The sequence below is a fragment of the Amia ocellicauda genome, chromosome 4 (assembly GCF_036373705.1).
Source record: "Amia ocellicauda isolate fAmiCal2 chromosome 4, fAmiCal2.hap1, whole genome shotgun sequence".
Lineage (NCBI taxonomy): Eukaryota > Metazoa > Chordata > Actinopteri > Amiiformes > Amiidae > Amia > Amia ocellicauda.
This window is the reverse complement of record NC_089853.1, coordinates 54,579,856-54,587,165: the sequence shown is the minus strand read 5'-3', so window position 1 is coordinate 54,587,165 and position 7,310 is coordinate 54,579,856. Positions and strand designations below refer to the sequence as shown.

General features: G+C 44.7%; 1 non-coding gene across 1 annotated transcript; it reads left to right on the top strand.

The window, feature by feature from the left end:
- Window positions 1-2,362: 2,362 nt before the first annotated feature.
- Window positions 2,363-2,439, top strand: LOC136748943 (small nucleolar RNA SNORD66). Its single transcript, XR_010816664.1, has one exon. It is a non-coding gene; the product is annotated as a small nucleolar RNA SNORD66 (small nucleolar RNA).
- Window positions 2,440-7,310: the final 4,871 nt, after the last annotated feature.

Sequence of the window (7,310 nt, the reverse complement as noted above, 5' to 3'; positions counted from 1 at the left end):
CAGCCTCTCTGCCCTCCACCTCTTGCCCCGAGGAGTCGATCATGGAGGACATTGCAGGCCGCCTCTCCTTCGTTTTCTTGAAGAAGAAGTGGCTGCATTTCTCATCGTCCTCCATGATGCGGACCCTGGAAAGGACCTTGATCTTCTCTTGCTCCTCCCGATAGAGGGCGGAGAGACTCAGTTTGACCCGGGCCACCTCCTCAGCTAGGTCGAAGCCTCTGAGCTGTAAAAGACTCAGGCGCTGGAGGCGGGCGTTTAGATGGGAATATCTCGCCCGCCTCTCGCGAGCTTTCCGTTTCCCCAGCTGAATGAAGTAGCCCTTGGTTCTTTTCTTCACCATCTCCCACCACTCTATGGGAGAATCAAAAAGGTCCTTCAGGGTCCTCCACTCCTCGAGGCGTCTGCTAAAGGTCTTAATCACACGAGGGTCATCGAGCAGAGAGGTGTTGAGCTTCCAGACCCCAGGCCCCGACTCCCGTGTGCTCGGAATGAGCACCTCTGTCGTCAGGAGCCTGTGGTCTGAAAAGAAGACCGCCTCCGAAGACATGGCGGTCCTCTCCAGTGGCTTACTGAGGAGGACGAGATCTATCCTGGAGAAGGAGGAGCCAGAAGAACTCACCCAGGTGAACAAGGGGACCAGGTCCCGACCTGCGTCGCAGAGTTCAAAGTCCTCCACGAACGCAGCGAGGTCCCTGCTGGATCTATCGTTGCGGGGCTTACTCCGGTCTACATCCCTCAGAGCACAGTTGAAATCACCTGAAATGATAACTGGCAAGGTGCCGATCAGGAGCGGGCGTAGCTGAGGGAGAAAGAGGACTCTCTCTCTCTGGCTGGTGGGGGCATAGACATTGACCAGCCTCAATAATACAGCTCCCTTGTATTTAAAATGCAACAGCAGCTCATGAGCAAGAAGGACAAACGACGTGGGGGCCCTAGGGGGCCGCGCCCTGCAGGTGAGGCTCAGGAGCACAGAGATGAGAATTCAACCGAAACTGTCCAATCACACCACCTCATTTTCTAATGATGTCTATGTCGGGGGGGTCCCAGTCCCCAGTCTTATATGACTTATGTTACTTTTTTTTTGGCAACTTAAAACCATTGAGGTTGTGTGAGTTACTTTTAAGATTTGGAAACCGTTTCATTACATTTTACTGATTCAGTTCAGTAATGAGCTCATCTGGGAGAAGCTTGAACATCACTGTGAGGACTAAGTCTGTGGTTTGGAGCAGTGAGCCTCCATTCTTGGTCATCTACACTGCAAGCCCTCAAAACGCTCAGGCCAGTAGTTCTATCCATGTCGCAGTGCAGCCTGTTCCTTCAGAGGCTCCCTAACTGTTTTCACAGCTTCCGAGTCTGGATGGCACGCTACCGGCACCCTGAAGTGCTGCTCCGCCCTGCAGCAGTCGTCCTCTGCCGCTCCTTCCTCCGTTTTCAGGAGTAGCTCTCGCCGGGATGGCGGTGAGTGTAGTAACCTCTTCAAGCGGCCGGAGCGTCATGAGTGCGGCCAGCGCGAACGCTCTGAGAGGAGAGACGCCGGGGATAAGAAAGGCCTGGACAGGATTGACTTGAAGAAGCCAAAGTCCATCATTGGGAAGTGTCTCCACCTCAATGACATGAAGGTAAGGGGATGATCCACTGCTGGACACAATAGGGGGCTCAGAGCCCATCACTTCAGACTGCTGTTATCATAGGTTTAATGTTTACTTACTTCCATCAACAATATGCAGCAGCAGAGCTGAGGAAATGTCAATGAATGTGCCTGCAATATGATCACGTCACGAATGTAACTTCAATAGAATCAATACTAGCAGTGTGAAGCCGGGTTAAAGGCTTGGCGCATTTTAGAAATATCACTTCCAGACACCGCCCACTTTAATTTAAAGGAGAATCCTCACAATAAGTCTATTTGTAGATAATGGTGCAGTTAGCCTTGGAAGCGGTCTCAGCTGAGTGCTGTTGTATCAGTTGAGCATTGGAATACAGCTCTAGCAGGCGAATCGGGGATTGTGCGCAATGAGAATCTATTCACCCTGCGGCCCTCGCAGCGGCAGACATGTACCCTCTGCCCTGACCAGCGATTGACTTTTTCTCCCCCCAGCCCTCAGCAGTGGCTCCCCAGCGCTCCCAGCAGGGCGAGAGGATGGAGCAGCGCAAGGTCATCACCCTGTCATTCTCGCATGAGATTCAGCTCAACAAGGCCGAGAAGGCATGGAAGCCTACAATTAAGCAGGTTCCCACAGTGGGTGATGACCCTGAGGTCATTAAGACCCAGGTATGTAGGAGCAGAGGACACAGTTCTTGTTTGGGGGGTGGGAATAATAATTTGCTAGTCTAGTAAAGGGGATTGTGGGTAAACTTGGAGCCCCAGTGATGGTCTGTTTTTAGTGCGATGGTGTTTGGTCCACTGACCTCTACTGATGGAGAAGAGGAAGTGAGGGGCTGAATAAACTCACATGCACCCACCTCTCCAGAACAAATAAGAACACAGACTTGGCCGAGGTTTGCAGAACTAACTCTTTTTCCTTCCTTCCCTCCTCCCCCTTTCCCTTCAACAGGAGCTGTTCCGCAGGGTGAACGGTATCCTGAACAAGCTGACCCCACAGATGTTCCAGCCGTTGATGCGTCAAGTGAACGAGCTGACCATCGACACAGAGCAGCGACTCCAGGGTGTCATGGAGCTCATCTTCGAGAAGGCCGTCTCCGAACCCAACTTCTCCACCTCATACGCCAATATGTGCCATTGTCTTCTGAGGGTGAGAGCAGGAGGGTGACGGGGAGAGTGATGTTAAAGAGGGAAAGAGGGGATGGTAGAGGATTGCGAAGATGGTATTTGTGTAAATTTGAATTTGTAAAATGTATTATGCCTTGAACTGCTCTGTATTATTGCTCTTATAACTACACTGCACAGAGTAACATAAGTCTTGCAAATAATTATGTTTTAACCCCCCTGCCCCAATGAACAAATGTATTCACACAATCAGATGTGTGTATCGTCCTGTAACATCCACAGCTTTGTTTATGATTTATTCCCTGCTTTGCCACCAGAGGTCACATTGGACCCAGATCCAGTTCCAGGACCTCAGTTTCCAATCAGTCAATCATTAAATCATAATTTCCGTGATTAATTTCCACCTGTCTCCTGTTCTCCTTCTCATCATCCCTTATATATATACCAGTTTGTTCTGTTCACTCAATGCAAAGTATTGCTTTTTAAATAAGGCTGTTTCCATTGGATCCAAACACTGAAGACTATATCGACAGTGTAGCTGCCCTGGCCTGAACCAGTCTGCCCTCCCTGTCAGCTGCTGGTCCCTGTGAGCAGGAACTAGAGCTCAGCCCAGCCCTCAGTGTGCTGCTTCCCTGATATCACTCAGTGTTTCATTTTCATTTGTGACAACAGGTGAGTGCGTGTGCTATGAAATTAATATGATCTAAATACGGGGATGCGGTGCTCCACAGGAGGTGAGGCAATGCTGGAACACATTCCTTTACAGCAAAAGTCACTGTGATATCTGTATCTGTAGTCCTTTACTGTTGCCACCTACCTCAAACTTCTTGCTCTTTCTTGTCTTGAAGCGCCTCCATAGAGCTCTGTACAGGGCGATGAGACTGCAGCCTCCACTCTGCGTCTCCTCCTCCTCTCTTCCAGTGTCACGGTCACAGGCTGCAGTGGCATGGAGCTCCTCTATCTGGGCCTCAGTCACGACTGCCCCTTCAGTGGAGCCCAGTGGAGAAGAGAGGGAGGACACAGGTGGAGGGCTGGGGCCAGATTCAAAAGGTGAAGCTGGGGCCAGGGACCCAAGGGAGGGGTTCACTGGAGGAAGGAAGAAGCTGGAAAATGAGGGGGCAAGGGGCAAAGCCCGTGTGTATTTCATCTCTGTTGGGGAAGAGTTCAGTGAGCAGGAGTGTTGTTATCAAAAATCAGACAAAGAACTCAGTGTAACAAATAAGGCTACAGCACTTCACACAAAGTACTAGTCTAACTAACACAGAGCACAGATAAACATTTTCATCATTCCTAAAATATACTCTATACTCATGAGTCACTTGTGATATTTTCAATATGAAAACTTCCATATGTACCTTTTACAAAAGCTACCATATTAACCAATTATAAATATTGCATTATGATGGAAGCTAAGAATAGAGCATATTATTATTATTTTTATTTCTTGGCAGACTCCCTTATCCAGGGTGACTTACAACATAAGTGCAATACAAAGTGCAAGAATACAGTTAAGTACAAGGCATCAAACATTACAAATTCAAATTTACATTAAACAGAGCAATTCAAAATATAATACATTTTACAACTTCCAATTTACACAGGTAAGTACAGTAAGTGAGGTCATACATCCTGGAAAGTAAAAGCTAAGTGCTGTCAAGATGTAGGGTCACAGTCAAGGGCTACGGGAAAGAGAGCAAGGGGGAAATCAATCAATAATACAAGTATTAGTAATGCAAAAAGCATTGTGAAGTGCCAGCTAATGGGGATTGAAAGGACTAATATTACAAGTACTGTCTGAGAAGATGTGTCTTGAGTAAATGTGAACCCTTATGAACACTTAAACAAATGTTTCATTCCTTACATAATTTAGCAAATTGTATGCGTTGAGTTTATACAAAATATATATAATTCTACAATGCTAGAAAGGTCACAGAAAAAGACGGCTCCATAATTGCATCCTCACCCACCTCGAGGATCACTGACTCATCCTGAGTGATGTTCTCCAGGAACTCGCGGGTGGTTGGGCCAGGGACCCAGAGTCAATGACTAAATTGACTAAATAGGCTGCACTTAAACCCCCCCCCTCTCTCTCTCTCTCTCTCTCTCTCTCTCTCTCTCTCTATATATATATATATATATATATATATATATATATAAGCGTTTCTATCAGTAAATCTGAGCTGTTTTTCAGAGCAGAAATGAAATTTTGTAAATTAAGGAAATGAAGATAAAAACAACCCACATTTTGGGGAAATCTGCATTGCAATTACACTTCACTGCAAGTGACTGTTGCTGAGAGTTTCAGTAGAGATTATCAATAATGATCTCTTATGCACAATATGTGAGAAGCAATTAAACAGCCTTGCCATTCTGTCAATTGAATGTGATCTTGCTTGAGAATTGGCATGTAGTATTGTCTTCTAGCCATTGTCAAATTTGACTGGACAAAGTTATCACATAAATCAAAATATTTCACAGGTAACAATCTTGAATGCTGTTGATTTAAAATGACTTGTAATGCCTTAAATTGTAAATACTGTAAGCTTAAGTGTTATGAAAAGTGTTTTATCATGTTTCCATATGTTGCTACAACAGTTTAAGTCAAGGGCACCGTCTCATAGCTGTCAGTCTCAGCCTTTGTTTTCTGTTTTTCTGATTATAAATGTCAGTCTATTGTTAACTGTGGAGTGTGGTCCAAAGACGAATTGCAAGGTGTTCAAAATACATTATACCCATCAGTGTACAGAACACCCAGTGGACATTGTTGCGGGCGTTCACTCAAAGAAAAGTGTTTTCTTTGTATTTTGTTTTTTTGCAATGTCTTTGACTACAGGTCTCTCAATGTTTCTTTTCATACATCTGTCTATTAAATGCAACTATCATTTATGATGTAATTAGTAAAAGTGTAATGTGTTGATTTCTTAATTCTGAATTTGATTACTGCCACTGCAGGGACATCTGGGTGATAACAGGTAAATTACATATGAATGGAACAATCAATTTAAAACAATTAAACTAGGCTATTCTCTAAGCAAAATATGTACATAAAAGCAACTACAGCATGAGATGTACTTATTGTATTACTGCACTTTTGAAATGCTTTAAAATGTTTCTTGTGTGAATGGTTAGTTACCCTGCATAACAGCGTCTGCTAATATATAAATAATAACAATAAAAGGTGATTTTGATGTTTTTTCTACATATTCCATATACATTGCTTTTGTCCTGTACTTATACTTCCCTAAAACACTGTTAAAAATAAAACATAATTTTAGAGTTTTTGAGACTTTTCTTTTCTTGTATCAGATTTAATTTCTGGCTGCCATAAAAGTAGCTATAACATAACATTACACCAGATCACTGCTGTTTCTCTTAGACTGAGACTGTGAAAAGGAATAACTCTATACTCATGCACTGGATTATTGTCATGACCCTGCACATTTCACCTCTATATTTCTTGCACTATCACTATCCAGGCTTCTCTTAAAATTGCAAACTCAAATTATTAAAGCTTCAAATCAGTGTTAAGAAGGTGGAGATTTAAAAACAGAACTATTATAATAACACATGAGTTATCTATGCAATGATAATGCAAAATTAAAATTCAAACTTTATTAATTGACCAGTTGCTTGGAAGATTACAACAGGCTTCTTTTTGTTATATTATACAGTAAACTTTACATAATTTCTTATATATACACACCATAACAGCCATAACATTATGACCACTGAGAGGTGAAGTGAATAACACTGATAATTTCATTATCATGGCACCTGTCAGTGGGTGGGAACATTTTGTCCTCAAAGTTGATGTGTTAGAAGCAGGAAAAATGGGCAAGCGTAAGGATCTGAGCGACTTTGACAAGGGCCAAATTGTGATGGCTAGATGACTGGGTCAGAGCATCTCCAAAACTGCAGCTCTTGTGGGATGTTCCAGGTCTGCAGTGGTCAGTACCTATCAAAAGTGGTCCAAGGAAGGAAAAGCGATGAACCGGCGACAGGGTCATGGGCGGCCAAGGCTCATTGATGCACGTGGGGAGCGAAGGCTGGCCCGTGTGATCCGATCCAACAGACGAGCTACTGTAGCTCAAATTGCTGAAAAAGTGAATGCTGGTTCTGATAGAAAGGTTTCAGAACACACAGTGCATCGCAGTTTGTTGCGTATGGGGCTGCGTAGCTGCAGACCAGTCAGGGTGCCCATGCTGACCCCTGTCCACTGCTGAAAGCGCCTACAATGGGCACATGAGCATCAGAACTGGACCACGGAGCAATGGAAGAAGGTGGCCTGGTCTGATGAATCACGAGTTCAGGGTGTTGACTTGGCCTCCAACTTCCCCAGATCTCAATCCAATCGAGCATCTGTGGGATGTGCTGGACAAACAAGTCCGATCCATGGAGGCCCCACCTCGCAACTTACAGGACTTAAAGGATCTGCTGCTAACGTCCTGGTGCCAGATACCACAGCACACCTTCAGAGGTCTAGTGGAGTCCATGCCTCGACGGGTCAGGGCTGTTTTGGGACCTACACAATATTAGGCAGGTGGTCATAAAGTTATGGCTGATTGGTGTATATTTGTATTGA